The sequence below is a fragment of the Nyctereutes procyonoides genome, unplaced genomic scaffold, assembly GCF_905146905.1.
Source record: "Nyctereutes procyonoides isolate TBG_1078 unplaced genomic scaffold, NYPRO_anot_genome, whole genome shotgun sequence".
Classification (NCBI taxonomy): domain Eukaryota; kingdom Metazoa; phylum Chordata; class Mammalia; order Carnivora; family Canidae; genus Nyctereutes; species Nyctereutes procyonoides.
In genome coordinates, this window is record NW_026575140.1 from 63,983,274 (window position 1) to 63,998,498 (window position 15,225).

General features: G+C 35.7%; 1 protein-coding gene across 2 annotated transcripts in view; it reads right to left on the bottom strand.

The window, feature by feature from the left end:
• GUCY1A2 (guanylate cyclase 1 soluble subunit alpha 2) overlaps positions 1-15,225 on the bottom strand; it is a 334,359-nt gene that overhangs the window by 14,194 nt on the left and 304,940 nt on the right. The gene's annotated exons all lie outside the window — the stretch shown is intronic.

The following is a 15,225-nucleotide window of genomic DNA, read 5'->3' on the forward strand; positions in this document are numbered from 1 at the left end:
AAATTTTATTTTTTTTCCTAAACAAAAGGTGAAGAAAACTGTTTAATGAAATTTTTATTTGAATCTGTAGTATTTACCCTTCGTGTTTTTAGAACCTGCTTAAATTCTGGAGCACTCCTCTTATGTTTTATAGACTCTCTCCTTAGGCTTCAAATGTGTATCCTGTGTGTCAAAGACACACCACACCACCAAAGAGAGAGACCAACCATAAGAGACTCTCAACTATGAGAATTGCAGGAACAGAGGTGGGTAGGGGGATGGCATAACTAGGTGGCGAGCCCTCCTTAGGCTCACCAGTGAACACTGGGTATTACATGCAACTGATGAATCACTGAACTCTACCTCTGAAACTAATAATATGCTATTTGTTAATTAACTGAATTTAAATAAAATAAAAACTTTTAAACACCATATTTTGTCGAGAGATAGAAACAAGGAAATAAAGAAGCAGAAAATAAAGACTGAAAAACAAACAAAGCCCACAGTAATACAGAAATTTAGGATTAGTATCATCATGTATCCATTTAATGCATTTAATTGCATTACAGAATGATGTAAGAGAGTGAGAGTGAAGCCTGATGAAGCAGGGTAAGATGAAGTTTTGAAATCCTAAACTAAATAAATGCTTAGACTTTATTTGGAAGACACAGTGGAGCCAAAACCATCATCCTTTCTCCTAAAAACAATTCCTTTCCCTAAGACAGGTGAATGTTAACAGAAGATCCATGTTGTGCAGTGTAAGGGATGGGTCAGGGAGGAGGAATGTGGTGATAAAAGGCAGGGTCAGAAAGGCAATGAATGCACGGAAAACAAAGAATGTATAGAAATGCAAGATCACCATATAAGCAGGGATGACCACCTTTATGCTAACAAGGGAAAAATCATTCTTTGATTCTTAATGGATAAAAATATCTAAAAATAACAGTTGGTAGCACTAAGAATTCTTATAGAATGAGTGACCTATATTTACTTTATGAATGGGAGTTATATTTTGCTTTATAAAGGATTTTTGTTTAAAGTTTTAATTGATCATTTCTTTAAAAATATTGTACAATGATTACACTAACTTGGAATATAAAGAAATGAGGCTTAGGACGCCTGGGTGGCTCAGGGGTTGAGCATCTGCCTTTGGCTCAGGTCATGATCCCAGAGTCCCAGGATCGAGTCCCACATTGGGCTCCCTGCATGGAGTCTGCTTCTCCCTCTGCCTATGTCTCTGCCTCTCTCTCTCTGTGTCTCTCATGAATAAATAAACAAAATCTTTAAAAAAAAAAAAGAAATGAGGCTCATTCTGATATTTCAGAATATATCATCAAAACTGGCTGAATATTTCAGAATTCTTTCAGATACTTTATTCCATCCATATTACCTTATGCAAAACCTAAACATGCTCTTCTCTGACAAATTTATGAAGGGTAAAAGTAAGTCCAGAAATAAGTTAGAGTGATTTGCTCACAGAAGCAGTAAGGCAGTGATGGCAATGGAACTAGAATCCAGATTTGTTAAGTCTTAATCAGGCTCAGCCCTACATAAAGTAATAAAACTACACTAGGATAATTCTATCACAAAACAAACTGAGATGTAGGTAAGGCATTCATGACAATCAGAATGGAAATCGTTGGTACTCTTTGTTTTCCTTCTGTGTTTATAGATGTCAATTTTCTTTACATATAATATGTAATCAATTACTTCAGAAGTAAAATGCAAAGTTCCCTAAACAATAGTTGAATTTAGTATTGGTTTCCACAATAATTTTGCTTAGCTCAAAAAGAATAGTCATCAACGTGAAACATTTGGGTATCAATGATGTCAATCAACAAACGTGTTGAGTGCTGGGGACATGCTATAATAGTCCTCTGGAATGGAGGAGAGGGAGTAGAGATATGCAGGGCATGTTAATACAGAACCAAAAGGGCAAAAAATACTGACAGGAATGAATTAGCAAAAATGCAAGACAGTATATAGGAAAACATTTGATAAAATCCAAAGGAGTAAATTCCTTAGGGTCATTGGACAAATGATGATTGTGGATCTTAGTACAAATTCAAGAACCAGAGCATTAAAATTCACACTTACCAATTATAAAATAAAGTCACAACCCCAACCTTTCAAATAAGATTCCTTAAAGGCCCAATATATAGGTAGGCCTCAGCATGAGCTGCATTCCTCTCTCCCTATATGTTAAGCCCTCTGTTTTTTTCATGCTTTATTTGACTCACCAAGGTCTTTATATATTGCTCTAATGGAAATGTTCTGACAGTGAAAATGAACACTTGAGTTCACATCTATGGCAGTACTTGTACATGACTGAAAGAAGGGTGCACACTAGCCGCTTTGGATGCCAGGACTTTTAAATAATTCACTGCACTTTAGTAGGAAACTCTTCACAATGACTTGACTTCTTGACATTTTAGATGCGTCTCCTATTTACTGTGCTAAAAATGACAAAGACAGCAGTTTCTATGAGGCTTTATTCTTTTCCAAATAACATGTTGGTATTCATAAACTAAATGTAGTTTTAAATTTCAATAATATAAATGAGAGTGCACAGGGTAAATTGATCCAAGCTCCCGTGATATCCAGGATTTGGCAGTGTTTGTATAAGTGAACACTGAAATGCAATATTCAGATGCTTTCCAATAGGCCAGTCTGAATGAGCTCCTGGTGGGGCCATGCAGGAGGTCAGGGGAAACATTTCACACAGCATGCCTCGTGATGATGAGTTGTGGTGCTGAATATGATCAAATGTGTATACAAGGATTAGGAATTTATACCCTGATCACCCCAGAACCTCTGTGCCTCTGAAATGCTTTATTAAGTCCAGTCCCTGGGCTGGCTCTAAAGCTATGCCTAACAATCCATTTCTTCAGTAACTTGGGACTGATATGGAAGCTTAGATTCTCCACAAATCTAAATTAATCCCTAGCTGTAATCCCCAGCTGGTTGATATACAACCTGGGAGTTTTGGCACATGTTTATTAAGTATTTGGAAGCCACACAAATCCTAGTTCACCTGCCTGTCACTATTCCTCCTCACAACAAAGTTATTCCTACAAACTGATTTTCACGATGAGAATTTGTTGCTGGTTTGGATCACTGAGTGGCCCCAAAGCATGTGAGGGAAGCTTGTTACTACAGAGGTCTGTTGACCTGCCCTCTCACTGCTACAAAAATGAAGCCCATCCCAGACTCACTCAGTTCTTGTTTGCATGCTCATTTCTGCCTGTTTGCACCAACCTATGTGCTCTATTCTGTATCTGTCCTGTAAATGGAACTGAAACTTATTGACTGAAGTACAAATGACCTACAAGTAGTTTACATTATAACACAAATCACATAGTTTTAAAAAGATAATGGAATTATAATGGTGATATTTCATGAAACTTATTCTGGGATTTATTACCTTCTGTAGATCATACTTCGTCATCTATAGGCTAAGGTCAGAATTCAGTCTTTTATTCTTTCATATCTTTCTATATACTTTTCTCCAAACATGCATTGGTTTCATTGTGATTTAGGGTGGCCTTTATGGCCACTTGATATGTGCATTTCCCATACTGCTCTAGACTGCAGAATTAGAAAAGGTAACCAATCATGCAATTCTCTCCACCTTCATGCAGTCCTTGGTCAGGGAGTTCAGCAGTTGGCTGGGCCACAGTTAGTTATTACACACATTCTGTGAGCTGGGTGCTGACCCAATGCATCCCTACTTTTGATCATATTAGTTATGGGGTAGGAGAAGACTGAGAGAGAAAGAAGAAAGAATTTTTGTTTTTGCTGAAGATGGCTCTCCATAAAGTGGTTGTAATTTTGTTTTGTTTTAGCTGAGTTGACACCATGGACAACTCCATAGTCACAGCTAACCTTGCTGAAATTAATACATCTAGTTGCAGCTTCAAATAGTGACCAACTAGTACATGCAGCCTCTAAGACCTGCCTATATGAAGTTATTATATGAGATTGGAAAATCTCTGTTTCAACAACTGAAAAGGTCCATATAACGTACAGAGCTCTGAGACAGTGACAATGCAGAATGCTATTTATCAGCTTGGTCACTAACATGTCCACTAATTACTGTGCTACCAAAAGATGCTATAAGAAAAGGTAAGATAAAGCAGTATATAGTGCATCTTTCAGAGCTCTGGGCTAGAAGGAATACCTGGAAAGTGACCCTTTAAAGACTTTGGATGTCTGAAATGTCTTTGGTTCAGACATTTAGTCTAAACATTTAGTTCAGACTCTCAGCTTGACTGGTTTCATTAGGCATTAAATTCTTGTTTGGAAATTACTTTCCCCTTCAGAATTTGTTGCTAGAAATTCAAATTGTTCTGTTTTCCACTCCAGTGTATGTGATTTTTCTCCTCATATGTACATCAATGTCTCTCATCATCATCTTCCGATCTCTGGTTTTAGGAAAATTAATGACAGTATATCTCAATGTATCTTTTTCTCTGTTTCTTTTTAACCATAGTATAGTTGACACAAAATATAACATTAGTTTCAGGGGTACACCACAGTGATTGGACAACTCTACACATTAGGCTAGGCTCACCACAGGTGTGGCTACCCTCTGTCACCATACGACACCATTACAGTACCACTGACTGCATTCCCTATACTATACCTTTTACTCCCATGACTTACTCATTCCATAAATGGAGGTCTATACTTCCCACTCCACTCTATCCCTTTTTGCCAACCCCCTCATCTATGGCAACCACTGGATGGTTTTCTGTATTTATGGGTCTGTTTCTGCTTTTCATCTTTATTCAGTTTTTTTTCATTTCTCAGATTTCACATATAAGTAAAATCATATGGTATTTGTTTCTCTGACTAACTGACTTTACTTAGCATTATACCCTCTAGGTCCTCTTGTGTGGACACAAATGGTAAGACTACTTCATTCTTTTTTATTGTTGAACAATACTGGTTGTTTTAAATGTATACCACATATTCTTTACTATTCATCTAAGGATACTTAAGGTGCTTCTGTAACTTGGCTATTATAAATAATACTGCAAAAAATATAGGGGTTTTCTTTGGGTAAATACCTAATAAAAGAATTACTGGATCAAACAGCATTTCTAATTTTATTTTTTTGAGGAACTTCCATACTGTTTTCCACAGTGGCTGCATCAATTTACATTCCTAGTAGCAACAGTGCATGAGTGTTCTTTTATATCGACATCCTCATCAACTCTTATTATTTCTTATCTTTGTGATACTAGCTATTTGGACAGGTGTAAGGCAATAACTCATTGTGGTTCTAATGTTCATTTTCTGCATGATTCAGTTACATGACATTCAGCATCTACTCATGTCTATTGGCCACCTGTATCTTTCTTTAAAAAAAATGTCAGATCAGGTCCTCTGTCCAGTTTTTAATCAGACTGTTTTTCTGGTGGTAAGTCCTATATACATTTTGAGTATTAACCCCTTATCGGATATATCATTTGTAAATACCTTCTCTCATTCCTCATGTTGCCTTTTTGTTTTGTTGATAGTTTCTTTCACTGTACAAAAGCTTTATATTTTGGTGTACTCCCAGTAGTTTATTTTTGCTATTGTTTCCTTTGCTTGAAGAGACATATCTAGAAAAATGTTGCTAAGGCTAATGTCAAAGGGATTACTACCTATGTTTTCATCTAAAAGTCTTATGGTTTCAAGTCTCACATTGAGGTCTCTATTCCATTTTGCTTTCATTTTTTGTGCACGGTATAAGAAAATGGTCCAGTTCTCTTCTTCTGTGTGTAGCTTTCCAGTTTTCCCAACACAATTTGTTGAAAAATCAATCTTTTCCCCATTATATATTCATGTCTCTTTTGTCCATGTAAGTGTGGGTTTATTTCTAGGCTTTCTGTTCTGTTCATTTATGTGTCTATTTTTGTGCCAGTACCATATAGTTTTGATAAATGTAGCTTTGTAATATATCTTGAAATCTGGGATTATGATACTTCCAGTTTCTTTGTTCTTTCTCAAGATTGCTTTGGCTATTCAGGGCCTTTTATGGATTCAAGCAAATTGTGGAGTTATTTGGCTAATTATTTGGAAAATGTTGTTGGTATTTCTACAAGCATCAACTAAATCTATAGATTCAGTAGTATAAACGTTTCAACAATATTTATTCTTCCAATCCATGGCATGGTATGTCTTTCCATTCCTTTGTGTCCTCTGCAATTACTTTCATCAATCTTCTATAATTGTTCGGTATAGCTCTTTAAACTCCTTGGTTCAGTTTATTCATAACTATTTTATTCTTTATTCTTTTTGGAGCCACTGTAATTGGAATTGTTTTCTTAATTTCTCTTTCTGCTACTTTGTTTTTTTTTAATAAATTAATTTTTATTGGTGTTCAGTTTACCAACATACAGAATAACACCCAGTGCTCATCCCGTCAAGTGTCCCCCTCAGTGCCCGTCACCCATTCACCCCCACCCCCCGCCCTCCTCCCCCTCCACCACCCCTAGTTCATTTCCCAGAGTTAGAAGTCTTTATGCTCTGTCTCCCTTTCTGATATTTCCCACACTTTTTCTGCTACTTTGTTATTAGTGTACAGAGCAACTGATTTCTTAATTTTGTATCCTACATTGTTAAATTTATTTATTACTTCTCTTTTTTGATGGTGTTTTTAGGGTTTTCCATATTTCCTATATATCATGCCATCTGCCAATAGTGACAGTTTTATGCCTTCCTTACCAATTTGGATGCCTTTTGTTTCTTTTTCTTGTCTAATGGCTGTGACTAAAACTTCCAGTACTATGATGACTAAAAGTGATGAGAATGGACATCTTTGTCTGATTTCTGATCTTAGAGGAAAGGCTCTGAGTTTTTCACCATTGAGTATATGCTATTTGTATGTTTATCAGACATAAACGTAGCATATATTCAATGGTGAAAAACTCAGGTTAATTAGGTTGGGTATGTTCCCTCTAAAAATCCACTTTATTGAGAGTTTTTGTCATGAAAGGAGGTTACATTTTGTCAAATGTAACTGCAGCTACTAAGATGAGCATATGGTTTTTATTCTTCATTTTGTTACCATGGTGTATTGATTGATTTGCAGGTACTAAATCATCCTTGCACCCCAGAATAAATCTTATTTGATTGTGGTAAATGTTCCCCTTAAAGTATTGTTGAATGCAGTTTGCTGATATTTTGTTGAGGATATTTGCATCTATTTTCATCAGGGATATTAGTCTATAATTCTCCCTTTTAGTGGTGTTCTTTTCTGGTTCTGCTAGCCTCATAAAATGTGTTTGGAAACTTTTGTTATATTTTTTGAAATAGTGGAAGAGAATTGGTATTAATCCTTCTTAATTTGGGTAGAATTCACCTGAGAATACATCTGGTCCTGGACTTTTTTTGGTATTTTTTTGTTTATCAATTCAATTTTGTTACTAGTAATTGGTCTATTCAGATTTTCTATTTCTTTCTGATACTGTTTAAAGTTTTTATGATCCTAGAAATTTATCTATTTCTTTGAAATTGTCCAATATCTTAGCATAATTTTAGATAATTATGCTTAGATAATTTTTCATAGCACTCTCTTGTAATCCTTTGTATTTCTGTGATGTAGGTTCTTTTCTTCATTTTGGATTTAATTTATTTGGTTCCTCTCCTTTTTTTCTCAAGGAGTTTAGCTGAAGCTTTATTAACTTTGATAATTTGCTTTCTCAAAGGAACAACTCCTGTTTTCATTGACCTTTTCTATTGTTTTTTAATCTCTATTTCTCTTATTTCCACTTTGGTCTTTTATTTACTTTTCTCTACTAACTTTCAGCTCTGTTTATACTTTCTATAGTTTCTTTAGGTGTAAGCTTAGATTATTTGATATTTTTCTTGTTTCTTGAGTTAGACCTGTATCGCTATTAGTTTTCCTGTTACTGCTTGCACTTCATCCCAAATACCACTGTGTCATATTTGTCTCTATGTGACATACTTGTTGCTTAATAACATGTTGTTTAGCCTCCATATGTAGGCATTTTTTCCAGGTTTTTTTTTTTTTTTTTTTGTAACTGAGTTCTAGTTTCCCATGATTACAGTCAAAAAAGGTACCTGGTATAATTTCCTTCCTCTTAAATTTATTGAGAGTTGTTGTGTCACCTAATATTGATCTATCCTGGAGAATGGTCCATATGCACTTGAAAAGAATATATATTCTATTGTTTTTGGACAGAATGTTCTGGATATATGTTAAATCCATCTGATCTAATGTGTCATTCAAAGACACTGATTTTCTATCTGGATGACCTATCCACTGATGAAGTGGGGCATTAAACTTGCTATTATTGCATTATGGTCAATTTCTCGGTTTATGTCTGCTAATATTTGCTTTATGTATAGAGTTGCTCCAACATTGGGTACATAGATATTTATGATTGTTTTATCTCCTTACTGGGTTGATCCCTTCCCTTTATCATTATGTGGTACCTTCCTTTGTCTGTTGTCACAGTCTTTGTTTAAAGTCTATTTTGGCTGACAGAAGTTTTGCTTCCCAGGCTTTTTTATTTTTTTCCACTTCCATTTGCATGAAATTCTTTTACCATCCCTTCACTTTCAGTCTGTATGTCTTTAAGTCTGTAGTGAGTCTGTTGTAGTCAGCAGATAGATGGGTCTAATATTTCCATCTGTTCTGCCACCCTGTGTTTTGATTAGAACATTTAGGCCATTTACGTTTAAAGCAATGATTGATAAATGTGTATTAATTGGCATTTTGCTTGTTTCCTGGTTGTTATTGTTTCTTTTCTTGCTCTCTTTCCTTGTGAATGATGGCTTCCTTAGTATTATGCTTGGCTATTTTTCATGGCTACAATAGGTTTTTGCTTTGGGGTTACCATGAGGTCACATAATATCCTAAGTATATAGCAGTCTACATTAAGTTGATGGACAGTTAAGTTTGAACACATTCTAAAAGAGCCTCATTTTTAATACCTGATTCCACATTTTATGTATATGTTGTCCTACTTTACATCTTAGTTTGGAAGTCCCCTTAACTAATTTTTTTGATGTAATTGATTTTACTACTTTAATTTTTAACCTTCATACTAGCTTTATAAGTGATTGTTCTACTATCTTTACTCTATGTTTCCTCTTATGGAATTTTTTCTTTTCAAAATTTTTTTCTTTCTGTCTATGGCCTTTTCTTTTTCACTTTAGTAAGTCCCTTTAATATTTCTTCTAAGGCATATTTAGTGATTAAGTCCTTTTATTTTTGTTTTTACAGATTTCAGAACATTCTTGGTTGCAGGTTTTTTTCCTTTGTAGCACTGTGAATATATCCTGCACTCCCTTCTGGCCTGCAAAGATTCTGCTGAAAAGTCAGATGCTAGGCTTATAAAGTTTTCAAAATACATAACTAGTTGCCCTTCCATCTTTAATATTTGATATTTTATTTGATTTTTTAAAGATTTTATTTATTGATGAGAGACACAGAAAGAGAGAGGCAGAGGGAGAAGCAGGCTCCATGCAGAGAGCCCGATGTGGGACTCCATCTGGAACTCCAGGATCATGCCCTGAGCAGATGGTCAATGATTGAGCCACCCAGGTGTCCCTAATCTTTGACATTTTAATTATATGTTTCATGGTGTGGTCTTCTTTGGGTTCATGTTGTTCAGAACTCTCTGTGCTTCCTAAATCTAGATGTAAGTTAGAGAAGTTTTCTGCTATCATTTTATCAATTTTTCTGCTCCTTTCTCTTGTCTCTTTCTGTGAGCCCCTATAATGCAAATTTTTTTTTCACTTCAAGTCATCCTTACTTTTCCTCATTTTTAAAAAATTCTTTTTTCTTTTCACTGTTTATCCTAGGTGCTTTCCATTACCCTGTCTTCCAGATTGTTGATCTGTTTTTCTGCATCTTCTAATACACTACTGATTTCTTCTGGTATATTTTTCATTTCAGTTATTGCATTTGTCAACTCTGGTTCCTTTTTATATTTTCTCTTTGCTGGAGTTCTCACTGATTTTATTCACTCCTCTCTACAGTTCAGTAAGCAACTTTATGAATATTGCTTTGAACTCATTATCAGGTATACGGCTCATCTTCATTTCATTTAGTTATTTTTTCTGAGGTTTTGTTTTATTTCATTTGGAGCATATCCCTCTGTTTCTTCATTTTTCTTGACTTTTTGTGTTTGATTCTATGAATTAGGCTGAACAGCTACTTCTAAACTTGAAAGAATGATCTTTATATGGTCATCTATATGCATTGTATGTGCCTGGTGACTTTGGCTAGCTGGTTGAAACTGTGCTATTATAGGCTGGGAGTCCCAGGGCATTCTGAGTTGGGGCCACCCTAGAGGAGTGGCTGGAGGGAGCTGACGTTGGGTGCAGGCTGGGGAGGTCCTAGGGCTCTCTGTACAAAGGGAATGCAGGCCAGACAACTGAAGCTGAAGTGGGTGCAAGCTAGGGACTCCCACTGCTCTCCCTCAGTACTATTCCTTCCCACTGCAGTTCATGGTGTTGGGGGAGGGGTTGGGGATGGAGCTGGTGATCCCTTCATTACCATGTCTCCATTTCTCTTGAGGTTCTCTTAGGTAGTCTATCTTTGTTGTGCTGATGCTGTTCAGTCAGCCCTCATTTCTTCAGGAAGAATTGCTCTATAAATAGGTATAGGTTTGGTGTGTCCACAGAGGAGGGGAGTTCAGAGTCTTCCTGAATCTCCATCTTGGACCACAGCTCCCATCAATGCATCTTTTTAAATCATTACAATGACCCCTAATGGAGCCTTTAAATATAGCAAGTTGTATCTTTCTTTTAGCTCTGGGAAATTTTTTTGTTATTTCTTTGATAATTTCTTATGCTTTTTCTGTATGTGTTCTTTTTCTGGATTTCTGCTTAGTTGGATATTGGATTTGGTATTGATTCTTCAATTTGTTTTCCTTTCTCTCTGATCTACTTTCTACTTTCTGAGAGTCAGTCTTCAGTATTATCTTCTCATCTTCTATAGAATTTTAAAAGTTCAGATATCACATTTTTAATTTCCAAAGGTCATTCATTATATGATTGTTTCTTTTTTACTCTTCTGTGCTCTTAATTGCCATCTGAAACCTATGATAATACGAATTGATTTTTGGTTTGGGTTGTTCTCTGTATTGTTTCTGCTTCTCCAGATGTTAATTAGCTAGTTGTTGTTTTCCTGTTTATTTTGGTCTTTCACATTAAAAGCATTCAAGAAATGATTAATATGCTTGGAAGTCTCTGTGAGGCATTAAAATCTGATTGTAGGCTTTATGATAAATGTAGTGGGATTGTGTGGAATTTGGGATTTCTGCTAACCATGTCATATGCTCCCCCAATATAAATGCATGCCGTGGCTTTCTCTTGGGCTAATTTGTCCAAGTACTAATGTAATCACGCCCATTGCATTACACATAGCTTCCAGCATTCTGGAAGCTGAATGGAGGAAATCCGCCAGAAATCTCACTGTTAAGTATGTAGACTTTTACTTAATCCCCCTATATTCACCTGCCTAAATTTAGAACCATTTTGGTTTAATATCTCAAGGAGCACAAACCTCTTATATCCTTCTAAAGTTACTTGTCCCCTCAAATCTATTCTTTCTTAGTAATGGAGCTTCAGGTAAGCACCTAAATACCCAGCTAAAAAACTGTATTTCCTAAAATTTCTTGCAACTATTTCTGTGTGATTATTAGGTTCTTATAGTTAGATGTATTTGTCCAATATTTGAATGGCATAAATGAAGTAGACTCCATTTTCCTTTGGTAACTATTAACACTGTCAAGATTAGAATTTTGCAGAGGATGTCTCCAGTTTCTAGTTTTCTGAGTGTCACAAAATGGCCTAATATCAGTGACTTTCTCACCTAACTTTCTAATCACCAAAAGGTATATGTAGGCATCAGCTTTTCAGCTTCCTTATGTTCAGAGGCAGGTATGGCTGTGGCCATGGCTCTGGTGATAACCTCAGGAGTGGGAGCTTTCCTAACCAGCCAGTGCTATATTTTAGGGACATCTAGAGATAACCAGTTTCGAATCTGTTCTTTTTTCCCTTTTCATTGGATCTGTAGATATATCATTCATTGCATGAAATCTCTTCTTGCTTAAAATACCTGGGGTGGTTTCTACTAATTATTTTTTATTCTAGAAATCCTCTCAGTTTTATATTGCACTTGGTAGATTAATCCTCTGATTAGTTCCTTTCTTTCATTCTGTGTGTATGTGTGAGTGAATCAGCCAATATTTAGATTTAGAGTGAATATGGTTGCTTCTCATCTGTACCTTTTTCATTGGAACCTGAGACTTCATTCAACTTTCTCCTCTGTACAAAGCCAAATACCACCCATGTTTGTACTTTCCATCTTGCTCTCTTCCATTCTTTGTGTGTGTATATTGGGAGAGGGCTATACTTCTTTTATATATTTACCATCATTTTACTATTGTTTCAGAAAAAAATGACAATAAATTCAGGCATTCAGTCTGCTGTGTTAAATTACAAGGTTGGGCAGCCTGGGTGGCTTAGAGGTTTAGTGCCTGCCTTTAGCCCAAGGTGTGATCCTGGAGACCCAGGATTGAGTCCCATGTCGGGCTCCCTGCATGGAGCCTGCTTCTCCCTCTGGCTGTGTCTGCCTCTCTCTCTCTCTTTGTCTTTCATGAATAAATAAATAAAATCTTAAAAAAATAAATTACAAGTCTTTTTTTGCTAATTAGTTGTTTGAATATCTTTTTGATAAGTAATGTATTTGGACTCTATTATGATGGCATTAGATGTTATGCCTTTGAGTGCTGGAGAATGACAGTTTTGAAAAATGCAAATAAAAAAAGATGAAGATTCTTTGTGTTTTGTTTTTTTTTTTTTTTTTTTAACATGTTCTGAAGGTCTTGAATTTTTCCTATTTACCTCTTTCCAACTGAGTTGAAGAAATGGGACTCTGCTCGGTGTTTTTGCTTTGTGCTTCATTGCTCCATGATCTGATGCAGTTTGAAGATAGGTCCAATGAAACTATAGTTATTGAGTCAGCTAGGCAGCCTAAAATCGCTTGAAATTCAATAATTCATGCTCTGGAAATAACACTCCTGTTCAAATAAGGAAAGTAAGAATCTAACTCACTATGAAAACCGAAGGAGGATCTCTCCAAATTTGTATGCAATTTAAGATTACAAACATCTGAAATTATAGATTTTGTGGCAGTTCTATGGGATTATCAATTTGTGGGTATTAAAATTCAAGTTAAGTTATCAAAAAGAGATAGTCTTCCTGTATGTTCTCTGAAAAGTATAGGACAGAGAGCCTTACTCTGTGATTCATTTTGTTTTTCTGCAAGCACCCATAGTTAAGTATTGATGGCAAAGTGTGCTTACTGTGGATTCCATAGTCTGTGAGCCTGGTGCTTTTGAGAGAGTGCACATCCTGGCATGCATTTCCTATTTGAATGGTCAAACAAATGCCTCTTAAATTCATAAATTTCAGGATGTTAAATAGTTAAAGATGATTCAGTCCCAGTGGATTCTGTGTACATTGTCAATTCTGACCTTTACTAGCCTAAAAACACCATCTAACAGACTAAATACCAAAGAGATTTAAAATTGAAAACACTCAAAAGTTTTCCATGTCTATAAGCAGAACTTTAGAAAGAGACAATAACTAAAAGATTAGAAAAGATAACTGTAGTCAGCTCTTGTCAATTAAATAATTGCCTCACATTTTTTCACTTCTCTCTGACCAAAATTACTTATTAAAAACAAGTCCATCATTATGCTGGCCATTTTGTATAGAAAGGACAGACTTGGCAGTCTGGGTGGCTTAGCGGTTTAGCCCCACCTTGAGCCCGGGACCTGATCCTGGGGACCCAGGATCGAGTTCCACACTGGGCTCCCTATATGGAGCCTGCAACAGCCTGTGTCTGTGCCTTTCTCTCTCTCTCTCTCTCTGTCTCTCTCTCTCTCTCTCTCTGTCTCTCGTGAATAAATAAATCAAATCTTTTTTTTAAAAAAAGGACTAGAAAAAACATTCACATTTATTTTGAAAAATGGACAATTCTCCATTGATTTCATTATTTTAATAATTACAAGCATAATCAATTTTAAGGAATTCTATGTTCTTTATTTTTTTAATTTTTTTTATTTTTATTTTTTTTAAATTTATTTATGATAGTCACAGAGAGAGAGAGAGAGGCAGAGACACAGGCAGAGGGAGAAGCAGGCTCCATGCACCAGGAGCCCGACGTGGGATTCGATCCTGGGTCTCCAGGATCGTGCCCTGGGCCAAAGGCAGGCGCCAAACCGCTGCGCCACCCAGGGATCCCTATGTTCTTTATTTTAAATATTTCTGAGCCAATCTCACATAGAATTAGCCTAGATAACATGTAAGGAGACAGAGTTTTAATGACTTCAGGCCCAAAGGAGGCAAGACAGCCTGAGGAAAATATTTAGAAGCTAAAAAACAGAAGCAAATGTTTTCCTTTTCTTCAAGAGTTTAACCTGCATCTTTTTGAACAATAATTTATAGCAAGCATTCCTTGCAACTTTCCCTAAAATCATGCTTCTCAAAAATACTAATTTTTGTGAGGAGAAAAGGAGTAATAGAGATGAGACAGGAGAAGAGGCTGGTAGACAAACTATGTAAATCTGATCTCTTCAATTTTGGCACTCCTGCCCCCCACAGATGACACAAGAGCAAAGTAGCAAATAACCTTGGTTAAATCACTGAAATTCTCTGATTCTCAATTTCCTTGTGGAAAAAGAAAGATTTTGATCTAATTTATTTCAAAGCTTATTTATGGTTCTAAAACATAGCACAGGTTGAAAATCCATAGATCATTCAATTTTGCTAGATGAGACTTTTACTGGCATATTTAAAAGTGTAGTATTAATGTTGCTATCAGTAATTTTTTAAAGTAGAAATATAATTCTTGAAGCACAACTCAAGTTTTCCTTTTGGGAAAACCTTAAGTCATTTGTCTCCAATGATTATCTTTCTTTTGTAAAACATAGTGTTTACTGTTTTGATGCTTTTATAAAAGATGATCAATAAAGTCAGTTATGAGGCTGACCAGACAGTATAAAATAACATACCAAATATTTATTTTCTTTAAACATCAAGTGACTGGTGCAGATAAGCATTTTGATCTTTTAAAAACAGGAAGCTACAGGGAAAGTACTAGTAGGAATTTTCTGAAGCTCTTTGGATATCTTCCCCCTCATTAAGTATCTGTATGAAAAGTAAGTATTTTTTTTAAAGTGTCTTTTTTTAAAAATTTTTATTTATGAT